Source organism: Amphimedon queenslandica, unplaced genomic scaffold, assembly GCF_000090795.2.
Source record: "Amphimedon queenslandica unplaced genomic scaffold, v1.1 AMPQUscaffold_13522, whole genome shotgun sequence".
NCBI lineage: Eukaryota > Metazoa > Porifera > Demospongiae > Haplosclerida > Niphatidae > Amphimedon > Amphimedon queenslandica.
The window spans coordinates 1,409,778-1,427,823 of record NW_003546242.1 but is presented as its reverse complement, the minus strand read 5'-3'; the positions used below and the strand labels follow the sequence as shown (position 1 = coordinate 1,427,823).

The 18,046-nt window shown below is 37.6% G+C and overlaps 3 long non-coding RNA genes across 3 annotated transcripts; 1 reads left to right on the top strand and 2 right to left on the bottom strand.

The window, feature by feature from the left end:
* Positions 1-3,561: 3,561 nt before the first annotated feature.
* LOC109580987 (uncharacterized) lies at positions 3,562-4,129 on the bottom strand. Its single transcript, XR_002184461.1, has 4 exons — positions 4,041-4,129; positions 3,878-3,997; positions 3,706-3,831; positions 3,562-3,620 (listed from the first exon to the last, which is right to left on the bottom strand). It is a non-coding gene; the product is annotated as an uncharacterized LOC109580987 (long non-coding RNA).
* A 13,169-nt stretch (positions 4,130-17,298) lies between these two features.
* Positions 17,299-17,522, top strand: LOC109580949 (uncharacterized). The gene is made up of 2 exons (XR_002184451.1): positions 17,299-17,337; positions 17,387-17,522. It is a non-coding gene; the product is annotated as an uncharacterized LOC109580949 (long non-coding RNA).
* LOC109580972 (uncharacterized) lies at positions 17,456-17,747 on the bottom strand. Its single transcript, XR_002184457.1, has 2 exons — positions 17,607-17,747; positions 17,456-17,561 (listed from the first exon to the last, which is right to left on the bottom strand). It is a non-coding gene; the product is annotated as an uncharacterized LOC109580972 (long non-coding RNA).
* Positions 17,748-18,046: the final 299 nt, after the last annotated feature.

Here is an 18,046-nt window from a genome sequence, read left to right as displayed (position 1 = left end):
AGTGTGCTTATAGAAGATTCAGCAAAAATTGATGCATCGTTATCCCTACCATATGTTCCTATATCCACCATAGTAAAAGTATAATTTGAATCACATACAGCTAAGAGAACCATACTGTGAAAATTCTTGTAATTGTAGTATGCTGAACCTGCATCTTTGGGACATTCAATACAAACATGCTTCCCATCTGTAGCCCCCACACACGTTGGAAAATTCCATTCAACATGAAAGCCCTTGGCTATGTTTTTCCAATCCTCAAGACTAGCAGGGGCTTTGAGGTATTTAGAACACAAGGCAGTCCATATGGCATCACATGTTTCATGTATTATTTTACATACAGTTGAGCGAACAATCCGAAAACTAAATGACTGTGTCTGTTGAGAATCACCAGTTGCTAGATAACGTAAGCAGACAGCTAATCTTTCTCAAGCTGATATGACACGTCTTGAACGACAAGATTTCCTCTGAATGTATGGTCCAAAAATTGACAGCAAATCATCAAATAGCCTTGGTGTCATTCTTATAAATCTGAATAAAAGATATGACACACAACACAAAAATACAACACACATTTACCTAAAAAAATACTCTGTATCACTAAGTCTTAATTGTGAAAGAAGAGTATTATAAAAACCAAGTCTTTCCCTCTTTCTAAAAATTTTCCTAACCCATAATCGATGCACCCTTTTCTTTCTCATTAAATGAGTTCTAGACACCACCAAAACCATAAGTAAATAACCCAGCAGCATCAATGTAGTGAAATCCGCCATTTTGATTCATGGTTATTAAGACTTGTTATTAATCTAAGTATGACATGCCCACGATTGTTGTGCAACATTAATTGTACAACAAATACAATCATATGGGAACCAGCCTTAAAGTACTTTTCGCAGATTGTCCTAAGTGACCAGCCTTCACGCTTGCTTTAGAGTCTTGACAAACCTCTCAACCTGTCCATTAGTAGCTAGATGATAGACAGCTGATCTATAGTGCTTCACACCCAACAGACTCAGAAACTCGGCAAATTCGGATGACCAGAACTGAAGATATTATCACTCACTATCTGCTCTGGCAGACCATTCTTGCTAAAGAGCTGCTGCATCACCTCAATCGTCTTAGCAGAGGATGCCGAACCCATCTGCCTCACCTCAGGCCACTTTGAATAAGCATCCACTACCACCAAGTATGTTTTATCAAATAGTGGCCCTGCAAAGTCTATATGCAATCTATACGAAGGCCTAGATGGCCAAACCTATGGATGCAATGGTACTTTGGGATGGATCAGACTTAACTTGGATACATGGACGGCAAGCTTTAGCAAGTTTCTCAATGTCACCGCAGATATGTAACTGACCATCCTTCTTTGGTACCACCACAATTGGGGCTGCCCATTCACTGGAGTTCACAGGCTCTAGAATTCCTTCCCACACTAGCCTTTGTATTTCCTTCTCCGCACTGTCCTTCAAGGCGAAAGGAATAGTCCTCGGCCTATGATATCGTGGTGAGGTTCCCTCTTTCAGATGACGTGTGGCGTGATGATGCTTGAAGGTACCCAACTGATCAATAAAAACTTCAGGGAATTCTTTCAAAAGGCTATCACAGAGGCTCTTTACTCTGGTGTGAGCTCCTTACACTGGTGTGAGCTCTTTACTCTGCTGTGAGCTATCCTTGGCCAAACTAATTGATTGTGTTGTAAAAAATCCCGTCGTAATAAAGAGGGGCCCTGGCCGGTTACAATATATATATAGGACTCAACACATTGGGAACGGTACTCGACTACTACCAGGCATTTGCCCAGCAGCTTTAACTTCTCATTAGCATAAATGTGTAAATGCAGATCGGTTGCTTCCAGCGTGAGCAAAAATAGATACTTCTTATAGACAGCCTGTCACACCATAGAAACAGCAGCTCCAATGTCCACTTCCATCTGTACAGCATGGCCATTCATGTTCATATTGTCACTACTATTGGTGGTAGAGTATTGCATACAGCTTAAACATTCCCATATCTTCAGAGGAGTCTTCATCATCAGTTCTTGATGTGGCATCAGGCTCTGTGTCAGCTAGCTTCCTCACTGGAGCAGACCTTGAAGCTGGCTGAGGCCATTTAGACTTCTTAACTGCTGTTGAGCGACACAACTTGAATATGTCTCCTTTTTCCACAAGGTTGACAAGTTGCACCTTGGAACCGACATTCTCTATCAGTATGACCATCTCTGCCACAGCAAAAGCAGGCCAGGGACTTTGACTGCACATTCAATACAGGACCATCTTTGCTGGCATTCAGCTCGCAAACATCTATCTTGACAGTTTCCATGGCACTGGCTACTTCCACTGCTAACTTAAAAGTTATCTTTTCGTCCTCAGCTCGGTCCTCTCCAGACAACAACTTTTGTTGAGCAGCAGTGTTCCTTAGCCCACAGACAAATCGATCTTGGAGAGCCTGTTCCAGAAAATTACCAAAATTACAGTGGACAGCTAAGCGTCACAGCTCTCCAGCATACTGAGCTGCTGATTTGCTCTCTCCTTTGATTACAGTTGTAGTACTTAAACAGTTCAGCAATAGTCACCCTCTTCTGAGTAAGGAGTGTTCTCAAGGTCCACAGCAGCTCATGAACTGACTGATCAGAGGGTTTTTTGGAGCTACAATGGTAGTAATCAGTGCAAAGTTTGTAGCACCAATGACGCTCAGAAAAACAGGTACTCCTCTCTTTAGGTATGTCATTGGCTTCAAGGAACATTCGAATTTGCTATTCATACGTTTCAATAGACTCTGTATCTTGTTGGAACTTAGCAATCTGTCCTACAGTAAATGCCATATCACACCCTCGTCGCCAGTGTAGTGTATTAGTAGCAACAAATATAAAACTGGCAATAGCCAAGAGATTGTTTTCCAAAATAATTTTATAGATAAAAATACAACTCATCAATAACCAATAATAGTTAATTAGCTATGCACCAACACAATTTAACCATGGTCACAGCAATAATAATAAATGACTTAAGATATAGAACACAAACAACTATAAAATATTGCATACATTACAACCGGAAGTTGTGGTGACTGCTGGTGAGATCTGAGTATGGAAGGATATGTGGCACTGAAGCAGACTTTCACCTCCAGTGATGACAGGAGGGAGGTAATGCCCTTGTGTATTGTTACTGTAAGTCATATATAGACAAAAGTCTGACTAATAACAATATGTAATAGGAACAGAGAAGGCAGTAGTCGCGGTACCCAAATCTGTCAGGCTCCTGTACACAGACTTCCACCCGCCCAACAATAAAATAATTAATCAATGGTTATCATGTTTGTAAACTTGGTTTTTCCATTATACATTTAACTCCTTTTCATAATATGTACAAACTTGTATAACTTGTGTGGCTCACAACATTAACCTACATATCATAAGTGATGTATATATATAATCAAAAATCTTACCTCAACACTTCAATGTTTACAAAGTGTAGCAAGAAACAAAGACATCAATAACAGTCGCAAGAACACTTCAATAGTCTTCCTGTTCATCATCTATCTCATCTATCCCATCGCCATCCAGAAAAATGTCTTCATCATCAAGAAACTCACTAATTGACACTTCTTCAACTGGTTCATTAGGACTAGAGTGGATTTAAAATTACAGTAAAGGATAGGCATAATTTAATTAAATTGCCTTATGTCTCCTTGATTATTCTGCAAATATACCTTTCACACCTTATTAGCAAACTGGTATGTCTTCTTAACTAACACTTTGAATAGTGTACGCCTATCTTGTCTTCGAATGTCAAAGATATACCGCTCACTCGTATCTGGTCTTTTGACACTTTCGTTCTATGAATATTAATTTTAAAACGGTATTAGTGAACATCAGTCTTACCCAATCCATAATTGCTACATTAATTCTCATTCTGAAGGTTTTAGTACCAAAATAAATCTTTTTAGGGAGATAAGTGAGTATATGATGATTACAAGACTCCACCCAAAATGTATCCTAACACTGTAAAACATTATAAAGTAATGTAGTCTAATACTTAACGAACAGTATGATTCAGCATTTTCATACACCAATGTTTGCTTCAACTTTCTAGTGTATGCTTCCACTGCATCGGGTCAGTTATACACTTCTTTGATGGTGCATACCCAGGACATCTATAGCTAAATGACTGATTACAGCTGGAATGTTTACCCAATAACATACATACATATATGAATGTACCAGTACTACAAATATCTAACTTGATAATGATCAACAATATTTGTGATTGAGTTTTGCAGATGCTCTGGAGACTTATTGTAGGTCTTCATACTGTAGTACAGATGTTCTTTGCCCTCTTTCCTACAATACATGTACATGTAATCATATTGTTTTCCATTGTCCCTTACTCTTATCTGACAGTTCTAGATACCAAGTTATACCTGCCCTGTTTTTGCTCCAGTTGCTATAGATGTCATTGCTTTTGCTACATTTTTAACCCTACACATAGAAAAAATGTAAAACTAGCTACTACCATGCCATGTGTCATAAAAAAATTTTAACTGTAACTCTTAAAAATATATGATGTTACAGGAGGTGAATTGTAACATTCAATCCTATTTTCAGATTTGATTAAACAATTCATTTACTTTTTCAGTACCTTTTGACATTACTAATGGCAATACTTCACTTCTTCAGTACCTTTTGACATTACTAATGGCAATACTTTCGTAGTACATGCCAGCTCCCTCATGTGCACAAGTGTGCTCTTTTCTAGCAAGTGTCACATAGCCAACAATCTTGTAGATACTAAAAATTGATGTACGAAGTGAAGTGAAATACACTACAAATGCAAGTACCGTACCTTCCAGAAAGACACGGCACAATTGTACGGTATGCATTAGCAGTATGCCTAGCATCATTGACGATCCACTACATATCAATAATAATAGTCATTAACTATTATTAATATACTGTACTTTATTAGATGAATTGCCTTCATCACTGACGCCTTAGCATAACTTTCAAAAGAATGAACACATTTACAGTGCTACCAATCTAAAGTAATGGTGCTACTGTATTAGGAGCATTCGAGCACAAGTAAATACTACCCATTCATGCAATTTGTGATTATTTTGTGCTGCTTCAAACTGTTTGCTGTCATCATTTTTCTATTTTTACTAGCTCTTTTCAAAACTAACCAATCTTTTTGTTTTCTTTCTTGCAGTTTTTTGTGATGGCAATATCTCGTTAAAAATGAACCGCCCTAAGAAAAAATTCCGGGGAACAATTTTTGAACACAAATTTTCGGACCCCCTTAAAATTTAAGTTCTGCCCAAATAGCCCTGCACCGCTTGCACTTTAAAGTGCAGCTGTCATCAATCTACATGCTGGAGGCTCTAGTCCTGGCTTTAATGTAGCTGGTTCTATGTCTAATGATTCTTTATTAGACCTTGCTATTTACCATGTGCTACACAATAATTCTAATGACCAATGTGGGTGGGATCTCACAACAGAAAAGAAAGAGCAGTTTAAAAAAGAGCTGCTAACCTCATTGTTGAAAGAGGAGAGGTGTACTTTATGAAAAAAATAAGAAGGTTCGTTAATGATTATTTTTCCTATAATATTTTTACCACTTACTGAGATAAGAGTAATTAGAAGTAAGAAAGATCAGCAGCAAGTATTAGTTGTATGCCACAGTGAAGCAACATCAGGTCATTTTGGCATATGCAAAACCTAGAATGTATCAGTGAGTGGTTTTACTGGAAAGGAATGCTAGCAGATGTAGGAGATTTGGTGAGTGACTAAATACACAATGTACACATGCATGCCAATTGTATTAATTGGACCTTTTATGAAGTAGTTCAATTAGACCAATAACATAGAAATTATCATTAATACCATTTGCCATTAATATGATGGTATTTATACATGTTTAGGTAAACCATTGTCCTTAATGCCAGTGTATAAATTGTAAAATAGTTGCAGAGAGGCCTCACCTAAACCCAGTGCCTGTTAAATCTTCATGGTACCAAATTGGAATTGATTTCATTGGTCCAACTTCTCCAACATCATCTAAAGGCAACTGGTACATAATGACAGTGTCTGATTACTTTACAAAGTTTGCCTTTGCTCTTGCATTACCTATCAAGGAAGCTTTACCGACTATAGCTATGGTACATCAGGCAAGAATTATATTCTTTTATTTTTAAAATTACATCCATTATAGTTGTTCGATATAATGGGACTTCCTTCAGTAATCATTACAGATCAAGGAAGATAGTTTCATAATCAATTCATTGCTGAATTGATGTCAGTTTTTGGTATCAAACACAGAATGACAACCCCATCTCATCCTCAAGCTCTTGGGCTTGATGAGTGATACAACCAAACTCTTATAAACTCTATCAAAATATACCGTGATCAATGGGATGAAAAGCTATGTGAGGTGGTTTATGCACAGCTATTCAGGAGGCGACGAATTATTCACGTTTTGAAGTGATGTTTGGCAGAAAAGTTAAATTACCAATAGACTTCAGTTATAAGAATCATTATTCCCCGGAAAAGTTGCTTCAAGAATATGAAGATGCATTCATGAAGTCAATAACAGAAGTGCAGACTAGAAAATTTGAGTTGAAGGCAACTGTCAAGAGTCAGCTCAGGTAAGTTAAATTAAAGTTATCATACATGTACAATGTACTTGTACAGCTATATACAGTGGAAACTCTGATAATTAAAATTCCCTTTAACAAAACTTTTATGCATGTACAATCTATTAAAAAGTTTATTAATGTTCATGTACCAGTTTTATTCACTATTAGTCATAAAATTTAATGCAATGAGTTTTGTTAATTAGATGTTATGACTCTACTTAAGTACTTATGCTAAGCAGAAGTCTTATTATGATAGGAAGCACAAATATGCAGCATGCTTTACCATTGGCTCAAATGTCATCATGAAGGACTTTAGAAGAAAAGAAGGGATGGAAAGCTTGATAATCATTGGAAAGGACAATTTGTAATTTCCAAAAAATTAGGGAAAGGTTTGTTTTAACTTCGTGAATTACATGGGGATAAAGTGAAGTATACTATAGTCTAGTTAGATATATTTTTATTATGGGTAAATTAGTTGGGTACACTAAGTTTACATACATGTTGTAGCTTAAATTGTGCTGTCAATATAGCCATACTCACTTTAAGGTAACAAGTGCAGTGTACTTGTATCCATAAACAGGTTGTCAGAAGAGTAAATGGAGTTCACTGAAAGAAGTTCAATGAGCCACCTACAGTCAAAGATGCTACTAAAAGCCCATAATGATTAGTATGTCGCATAACCATGCCATTATTTTGACAGACTCAAAGTATTGTAACTGACTTAAGTTCTACAGTTTTATCAGTGTCAGAAAATGCTGAGGTATTTGATGTGGCTACTATATATCAAAAACAAAGACTACTATAAAAAAATTAAGCTTGAGGCCGAGGATTATACTAGCTAGCTTCCTAGTTGCAGTGACACTTACTCTAGCATGCTTGCAGCTCCGGGCTCCAGCAACTCCAAGCTTGGAGATGTGGCATTAATTATCAATAATGCAGCTAGAGAGAAGCATCTTCATGTTTTTCTCTTCTATGCGCAATTATGATGGTTATAATGGCAAAAATACTTTTGCCTAGATTGATTGAGTGACTTATGAGAGTTTGGAATCCTTGGACTAGCAAACTGCTGCTTCGGCACTTCACTGAAGATGAAATTTGAATAGCTATAACTCACCAACAACGAAGATTTAAAGAGTCTCACACATGAAATGAATAACTAGTCTTGATATACTGGAAAAGAGTCTTATTTACTACCAGAGTACTACTGCTATTGCTTGGAATTATCTTGTGGTTTAAAAAGCCTGTTCTACATAAAGCTGCTCTCTAAACATCTCAAAGCAGTAAAGCAAGACTTTTCCTAACAAAAGAGAAGCTCTCACAGATTTAGAGCATGCGATTGTAAAGATATAAATTCTCAAAAACGAAATATAAAGCACCAAATGAATGACAGACAACCAAAGTACGTAGTCCTCGCCTACGCAAAGCTAGGCGAGGCCAATGAAGTAGAGGTGTTAATGAATATATGTATGCATGAATACGTAACATTCCTCCCCCTTTAGTCAACAGTTTGTATGAAGAATATAATGATATGACCACACAACTATTAAAAAGTAAATAAGTAATATTCACATTCTATAGTCTTTATTATTATTATTATTACTATTATTTTTTTTAATAATAATTAATAACAACAACAACAACAACTGTGATAAAGATAAAAATTGGACAGGACAGAATAGTAGAATAGCTTAGGAGAGAATAAGGGAAATATAGTGGAAGGTAAAGAATAGAGCCAAGAGTTTTTAAAGTTTACAAATAAAATAAAATATAAATTTTGCTAGTCAGTAAGGGACAAAGAAAATAAGATAATAAAATGTTAGATTATTCAGTGGGCCAAGCCTGACTCTGACATGACGAGGTCAACTGGGGCAGCCACATTCCTTGTATTTCTTATAAATCTGGAGCAATGACCACGTATACATTGTAATGAGGAACGTAGGAGGGCAAAAGATAAAGTGACTCTCATACAAGAAATTGTCTGATTTTATGAATGGCCAGATTTGATACTTGATAGTGAGGCCAGCCTCTTTAAGGAGGTCTTAGTACTTTTGCTTACACCACCAGTCACTGAAAGAACAAGAGGAACAAATGATGCATGTTTCACCTCACAAACCCTCTGTTCATATGCTCGTCTTTTCAAAGTTTCATGCTTCTGGTAAGGAGCAGTGATACTATCGAAACAGTTGGAAGGAGCGTATAATATCACAACCACCAATAGCAGAAGCACCCGACTGGGTCTCTGCGGTTATTGGTTGAAGTGGAGGCTCCACCCTCACTTCAGTACAGACCTCAGCTAACCATGATGCAAAAATATCTCTAACTTCATTGTGTCTGATGATGGAGTGGTCTATCCATATCTCAGCATCACAAAAATCACCCTTGTGTAATGTGAATCCAAACTCCTCCAGAGGGAGAGATTTAAGCCATGCAGATGCCACCTTTTCTCTAGCTGAGTCCATGGCCAGTGGTAGAGAGGGAGGGAGCTGATCACAAATAGTGGTAGCTTGCTGGTTCACGAGAGACTGCTTCTTCACTACTGACAATTTAGCCTCAGTCTGCTCAAAAATAGGGTCATTTGCTTGTCCAGTAGAACCATTCTAACAGATAATGATGTCACTGAGTGGGTGGCTATTGTCCTTAGAAGCACTGTGATTACTATCAGCAGAGTCGGTGATCTTAGGTAATCTGAGACAGCCAAATCTGACTGGTAAAGCCACAAACTCTCTCTCAATAGTCCCTTAGGGTGGGCGACCTGTAAAAACTGGGATAATACTTTTGGCAATGAAGTTTTTGACTGGTTGTAGTAATCCAGTAGTACCAGGTTAGACGCAAGAAATAAGATTGAATTTATGAATGAAACCCTTATTAAAGGCACAGTGAGCAGCATGGGGTTGTGACTCAGCCACAGAGGCCAGAGCAGCTAACTCTGTTAACCATGTGTTCACCTGGTCCATAATAAAACGCTTGACAAAGTCAGCAGAGCCAATTGCTGTACCCTACAAGGGCCTGCCACTGGTAGTTATATTAATGTCTGAGTCCCTGAAAGCAGTCTAGCAGAATCAAGATACTTGCTCTTTACCACCAGCCAGGTCTTACATAGATTCGGATGATAGCCATAAAGGGGACCATGATTTGTCAGAGCAGACCACCAGTTGCGTAAGCCAGACGCTTTACCACAAGCGGATGCATCATCTGCATGCCAGATATGATACAGAGAGGAGGGCAGAGGAAGGGAACGGATCAGAGGAAGTGTTGCTAGGACATAAAAAAGGCATAGCCAGGGGTCCCCTTTGGTGGTACCCTCTTGAGACCACAGGAGTTGATTATCAACCAGTAGCTCAGTTGAAGCCCGATATCAATACTGTTGCCTGAGTTGGACATAATGGACAAACATTCCTGAGGGCCACCAGCGTGTTCAGAGAATTAAAGGCATTAGAAGCATCGACTAAAAGAACAGCCTCTGACTCATCGGCAGAAGAGATGGACCTGACGGAATGAATTGCAGCCTTAATACCAGACGTCTGCCCTGCAAAGAGTTGTAAGGTACCAGCAGCTTCTCGTAAGTCATTTTTGGTGATAAAAAGGATGGCTTTTGCATTGATATGCCTCACTGTCTCACAAACACCAATAGGATGTACACTGGGGCATTTGTCCATAGCAATTAGACGACAGACCAACCATGGGGCGATCCCCCTGGGGTCAACATAATCAGTACATAACGGTGACCCAAAAGAGCTAGGGAGTGATGAAGGTCAGAGGAGGAGGACTTACTATTATTATTAATATTATTATTGTTATTAATAAACTGTACTGCACCATAGTAGAATGAGAACACAGAGAGTTAGAGTACTGATGGTAACCTGGTAAACACACCAGGAACCAGAAAAGAAAAAAGAACTTAATATATGAATGAATGGAGTTATGTACATGCATGATGGGAGCTGATACTATTATAGCAAGGCATAGAAATGATAAGTGCATAATTCAGATGAGTTGAATTTAGTTAAGAAGATGCTTGTGAAGTGATGGTAAAGTGAATCAATTGCTTAGAGTGAGTGAGAGAGAGGAGGTTTAGGGGTAGTAGGGCATTCCACAGATGAGGGAGATGAGAAGTAGAAGTGACGTGATGGAGTAGTAAAATAACGATACTCTATTATTAATAATAGCAGGGACATGATAAGCTGTTAATAATGAAGTGGAGACCCATACATTTTAGGCGGGTGTCTTGATCTATTAGAACAATGTACAGGATGATCCATAATTGATTTGGTCTCGACGATTCTGTGATGTCATCAGGAGTAGGATAATGAGATAGATTAGACGGGTAAGAGGGAGACAAGGGAGGTGAGGGAGATTGATTGTCAACATGATCAGCCTCATGAGTAATTGGAGGTTGAGTTGGAGGAGAGTGATCATCATCATCAAGTTATCTTCAGGAATGACAGTGTCATCTTCAATGAGATTCGCATCTGCTGATTCAGCTTCTTCATGACAAGTCTCGACAATCTGATATGTGTGTTTCTTAACGTTACGACCATCTTTAAGGAGAACTATGAACAACACACTACCTTGTACTTCTATTTTCTTCCCAGGGAGCCCATGGTCTCCTGAAATGTATTTCCTTACATAAACCAGGTATCCAAATCTAAAAACTTTGTTTTGTGTGAATACCATTTTTTCTGACGGTCCTAATTAAGGCTAGCTTTCCTCCTGAGAGATGGTCCAAATGATACCCAAACAGCATTTCCCCTGGAGAAATAACTGTAATACTATGGGGTGTTATCCCATATTTCAATAGAAATTGAGAAACGAGTGATTAGAGATCCCTCCTTGATCTTTCTCAATCCATCTTTGAGTATTTGTACAGCTCCTTTGGCTAGCCCATTAGATAAAGGGTGATACGGTGGTGTCCTTGTTTGCTGTATATGGTTTCTTCTCATAAAACCACTAAACATTGAACTAGTAAAGTTAGCACCGTTATCAGAAACTATTATGTCTGGTAATCCTAGTTTAGCAAAGGATTTCCTTATTAGCTCAATTGTGGCTGATGTGGTAGCAGAAGCACTAACATGAACTTCCATCCATTTCAATTAAGCATTTACTAACACTAAACAGGATTTCCCTTCACAAGGTCTAGCGTAATCTACGTGAACTCTCAACTAATGCTTTTCAGGCCACGTCCACAGATGTAATGGCATTACTGAGGTAATTTCTTTTGAAGTTGACAATGGGTACACACTTTTACACATTTTTTCTTTTCTGACTCAACCCCTGGCCACCAAACATAATTACAGGCATACAGGCAAAACTTTTCATGCGAACAATCCATGTGTGACCCTCATGCAAAATTTTCATAACAACTTTCCTTCCCCTTTTAGGTATGACCACCCAATTGCCCCACAACACATCCCACTTGTACATTTAGTTTAGACCTTCTGCAGGTAACAGTCACCGGCAAGAAATTTCTCAGGCTAAGCTGAGAGAATCCAATTTCAAACATTCGACAATTCAATATCTTAATCTGTCCTCCTTTGAATCTGAGAACTAATGGTAGAATTATCAAGGTATTTCATGAGATGAATTATTTCTGTTAGCTTGTGTGTCCTGAGAAAAGTTGATTTGAGTGGATGTCTGCTCATAGCATCAGCACAGATATTATTTCGACCTTTATACTAAATGGTGTAGGAATAAGCTCCCAAGTAAGTGCCAACCTCTGGATGTGGCCTGAGGCTACTACCGGTGTTGCTTTCTTCTCACTGAATATGAGTACCAGCAGCTTATGGTCAGTCTTCAGTTTAAATGATCTGCCATAAATAAAAATGATGCAACTTCCATACTCTGAAAATAATTGCTAATGCCTCCTTATGCAAATTAGAATATTACTTTTCTGACAACGACAATAAGCACGATACAAATCCCACTGGGCATTTATCTCCTGCTGGCATTTTATGAGCTAACGCAGCCCCTACCTCATATGGTGAGACATCACAGGAGAGTACTAACAGGTCTGGGTCAAAGTGGACCAAAATTCGAGACGATTTTAATGACTCCTTCACAGTATGAAATGCTGTCTCATGTGGCTTTTTCCAGGAGCATCTCTTATTCTTCTGAAGTAAGCTGCATAAAATAACGATGTGGTAGCTAGTTGTGGTAAAAACTTGCCATAGTAATACACCATTTGTCAAAAGGAGCATAATTCACTCACACTAGCAGGTGATGGAGCATTAGAAATAGCTTCCACTTTAGTGTCTGATGTCTTATATCATTCTGAGCTAATAAAATGACCCAAATATTCAAAGGAGTGTAACAATAACCTAAATTTTTCTCTCTTGAGATGCATTTCGGACTCTACCAATCTCCATAGTGCTTCAGATAAACAAGCAAAATGTTCTTCAGAACCACTTGTAATTAAATTATTATCCAAATAGACACAAACTCCTGGAATCCCATGTTTTAGTGTACCCATAACCCTTTCAAAATGGATGGGGCAGAAGAAATACCAAATGAAAGACAGTTAAGTAACCCTCTGTGTGTATTAATAGTGGTAAACTCACATGATTCCTCCTCAAGTTCCACTTTTTGGTAAGCATGGGATAAGTGTAACTTGGAGAAAGATTTCCCACCAGAGCGTGATCATCTATACAAGGGAGTAGATCTTTATCCAACTTAGCTGCTCAATTAATAGTGACCGTATAATCACCACATAATTCGAATGGTGCCATCTCCATTTGGCATGGGCACAATCGGCATAGCCCTATTGGAGAAACAAACGGATTCAATAATGTCTTCTTTGAGCAACCGATTTGGCTCAACTTCTATCTTTGACCGTAAGGCAAGTGGAACAGGACGTGCCTTGTGAATAAGAGGTGTGGTTTGAGGAATGACATGTATTTTGGCTTTCATCCCTAGTGCATTGCCAAGTCTCTCGTCAAAATCCTCATCAAAACAAGACAATACTTTTTTTAACGAGTGATTACTGAACATATGCTACCAGTCTAGTATCAAAACCATTAACCAGTTCCTACCCAGTAATGGTGGTCCTTTCATGACAATCAGAGGTAAGGTTATGGTCTGACCATTGTCCTCAACGGTAACGTCAGTGGCTCCTACTACTTTAATTGATTCACCTGTATACGTATGTAGTTTGACTGAGGAGAGTCGAAGAGACTTCCCTAAATCCTGTATTGAGCGATGCATATCTTCCCCCTTGACTGATACAGATGCTCCCGTATCCAATTCCATATTAATAAGGACACCATTAATTGCAAATTAGGTATGTTAAATGAAGAGTAATCGGGGTTTTTGTCTTCTCCTTCACAGTATTAGTTTTACCCTTCTCATCTGACTTCTAACCAATTTATTCTTACAGTAAACAGATGCCAGATGATCTTTCTTTTACAATAATCAAAATCATACTCTTTATTACAACAGTGAGTAGCTGGATGTTTTCCACCACAGCCTGGATCAGTTGAAGTCCTTCCAGCTGGAATCTTTGCTGGGTTCTTTTCATTGCTATTCCCCGTATGATTAACTGGTAGTGTCTTTGACGATCCTGTAGCTGTTTAGCATCTATAGCAGCAGCCTTTGCTCCCAAAGCAGTTTCCTAGGCAGACTGATCAGTCAAGCGAGTCTCTGACCGCTGTACTGCTTTGTCACTTATGCCACTACAATTTTATTTTGCAACATGTCCGGCAGAATGTCCTCTGGATACTGGTAGTGAGCTGCGATGCTTCTCAAAGCAGCAACAAATAGAGCTGCGCTCTCCCTTTCGCCCAGGGGATGGGTGTTTAACTCCAATTTTATTGTGATAGGAGATGGCTCTGGGTGAAAATGGGCCGTTACCATCTTGCCCAGAGCATGAAATGTATGATCTATTGCTTTCCTTGGGAAAGACAGAGTTTTAGCAAGGCAATATGTAAATGGACCAATATTTTTTAGCAAGATAACACGTTGTACATCCTCGTCATTTATCCTTTTGGCCACAAAGTAGTGCTGGAGACGCTCAGCATACGCAACCCAATCTTCTTGAGTGGCATTAAAAGTTGAAATAGACAAATGGAAAAAGCTGCCTTCGTTTTAACGAAGTAGAATCATGTAATCAAGTAGAATCATGTAAGGGACATAAAAAGTAAGATAGGTATTTACTCTAAAGCAATATTGACACAAAGATCGAAATATATATACATGCAAATCAAATGCTGTAACAAAAGAAGTCATTTTGAAGTTAAAGTGTAACTGCAGTGATTTTTTAGGGTATTTATTTTATGGTCTTAATATGATTGCCTGACCATAATAAGGATGTGTTCCAACTCCTATTGTCTAAAAAAATTTATTCACTGAGATATGAGCCTTCAAAAATGCACTTTTTGCTTCCTTTCAATTTACTTCCTGTCGGTGGGTGTGGCTAAACGTGACGTCATAAGAGGCAAAGATGCAGATAACTCCATTTCTTCATAGGGGGAAATGATCCTTTATTCTCATGCCTTGTAATGTAATAGCACTAATTTAAAGATTGGGATCATTAGTATTTATCATCCTAAGCATGCAACTGCAAGAAAAAAACTCAAAAGAAGCAAACAAGCAGATTTACCAGTGTGGTGTGGTAAGAGGCTTTGGTGGCTGTAGAGGTCCAACTCAGCTAAGATATTTATAATTAAAAGGGTGTGGGAAAAAGGATAAATAAGGTTATAATAGCATTGTTTTTGCTTCAAAAGTAATCTTTTGCCTAGGCAATGACCCCCAATGCTTAGGCCTGCAGCCGCATATGGTAAGAAGATTCACCAAAGTGTGGTATTATGACTTTTTCTTGCAGTTGCATGCTTAGGATAATGAAAACTAATGATCCCAATCTTTAAATAAGTGCTATTACATTTCAAGGCATGAGAATAAAGGATCATATCCCACTATAAAGAAATGGAATTATCTGCATCTTTGCCTCTTATGACGTCACATTTAACCACACCCACTGACAGGAAGTAAATTGAAAGGAAGCAAAAAGTGCATTTTTGAAGGCTCATATCTCAGTGAATAAATTTTTCTAGACAATAGGAGTTGGAACGCATCATTATTATGGTAAGGCAATCATATTAAGACCATAAAATAAATACCCTAAAAAATCACTGCAGTTACACTTTAAGGATCATGAATATAGCTAACTTTGCCATTCTAAAACTTTGTTTTGAGTCAGCATATTTGAAACTTGAGCCTATATATAATTATAAAGTAATTGTTAATCTGTGAAAATATATACCTCTGTTTACTTGTAAACCAATTACTAAAAACTTAATACCCTTCATCTACAGATTTTAAAACTTCTAAATTCATGCTGACAACTCTTGACTGTGAAAGAAAACAATTGTCGAATATCTTATTACATGCTTCTAACATTTTATGAGTTTGATGCATTCCTTCTTGGCAGTCATTTCTTAAATGTGATGTAATAACTCTGGAAGTACATGTTTTTGCTAAAATAATAAACTCATTACAGTAATCAGATAAACCTGCATGATTTTTGCTGGAGTTACGTTAAGTTTTGTCCAAAAAATTATATATACTTCATTTGCCTTAGGCACAATCCTAGTTTCACCATTGCTAATCCTTCTACATTCTTCTTCCCACAAATCAAGAATAGATTTCCACCCAAATGACACTTCCTGTAGTATGAACTCTTTTGTACGTCCTGATTTAGAAGGAAATAATAAAGCGTTGTTCATGTTCCTTAGCTACATCAAGTGAAAAGAAGTCAGTTATGGAAAGTGAATTCTGTTAATATGATTATATACTTGATGAGTGGGACATATCAGCCAGTAAATAATGTTTGGTACAGCAAATGGGCTTATTATGTCTGGTTGTACAGCGAATGTATCATCACTTTCTGTATAAAGGAACTACATTCACTAGGCTAGTTAGGTAATTGTGAAATATGTATATGCAAAAAGTAGCTTAACAATTAACAAGTTTAAACAAGATTGCAATCACAAAACGCAACAATACTAACTTTAATGTTAGTTTTTAGAGGTTCATAGTATATCAGTGACATACCGTTTGAAATTGAATGAAGACCAAAATGACCATGAGTTGCTTTCAGCACGAAGAGATTTGATGAAGCACCGTTGCATACCAGAAGTGTTGTGAGCCCATGTAGATGAATTAGATTGATGTTCCTAATTAGGGTATAAACGAAGGTAAATTTCTAACCTTCGAAGTTTAATTTTTATAAAACGAAGGTCAACCTTTGTTTGACTAAACCACACCCCACTTCCTGTTATAATAACAATGCTTTCAAAAAAACTTCTTTGAAAAGATAGGATTCTTACTTAACAATACCAAAGAATCCACTGTTTCAGGGCTTAAACATGCTCTCAACTTGCTCACAGTAAGACCAGCATTAGAAATTATGGTGACCGAGAGGGTCAACCCGTCAATGGGTCCGTTCACAGTCCGGGTAAGTTTCCCGGGCGGGTATCCGTCAGGAACTTGCCCGGGTGAAATTGCGGGTCCATTTAAATTAATTAACTGGAAGGAACAGACGCGTAATTAATTAATTCAAGTTAACTTTTCATAAGTAAAAATGCCTATTAATTCCATGGAATAGCAGTGTGAAAATTATAATAATTATATAGATTTTATAAATGACCAATTTTATATTTGGAACTGATACTTATAAAGATATTTGAAAGCAATTGAAGTACAGTGTGGTATAAAGAGAAGGTAATAGTCAAAGTACAAATAATTGCATTGTCCATATATTATATAATAGTTTGTCCTTGCTAAAACTAAAGTTAAAGGAGCTTGGACTCAAGAGACGTAAAAGTGACACAAACCCTTATTGAAATTGAATAAATGATTATTGAACAGTTATTAATAAGTGGTAATATAGACTGCCTTAATACTCAGTTGTGTTCTAAACTATTATCATCAAACTCATCCAGAACCTATAGATGAGGATTAATTGTTATTCATTTATCATAATACAGCACCTGTGTTGCACTAATCTTCGATACTACATCACCATGTGCATCACTTTTTAACAAATCAACCTCGTACATTGCAGAATCCTTTCTGAAGCCAACTCCTTTTGTATTAGGAGTCACTATCATTATGATATGACAGTAACTGATCTATGATGAAAAGTGTGATGAAGCTTTACCATTAGAGTGTGTTACCTGCACTGTGCTCTGAACTTTCTTTCCTACTTTACTACTTGTAGCCTTTGATACTCTCTTCTTCACCTTTGCCTGAATTTTATGCCCCCGCTCTACCAAATCTAAAAGAATAATAAAAATTGTAAAGACAATTTCGCTCAACTAATAATAAAAATGAAAACAAACGTTCAACAGTCAGAGAGACCATGATAATAATAATAAACAAAGGAAAGCAAACTGAACAACAACAATAATAATAATGAATGCTACCTTCA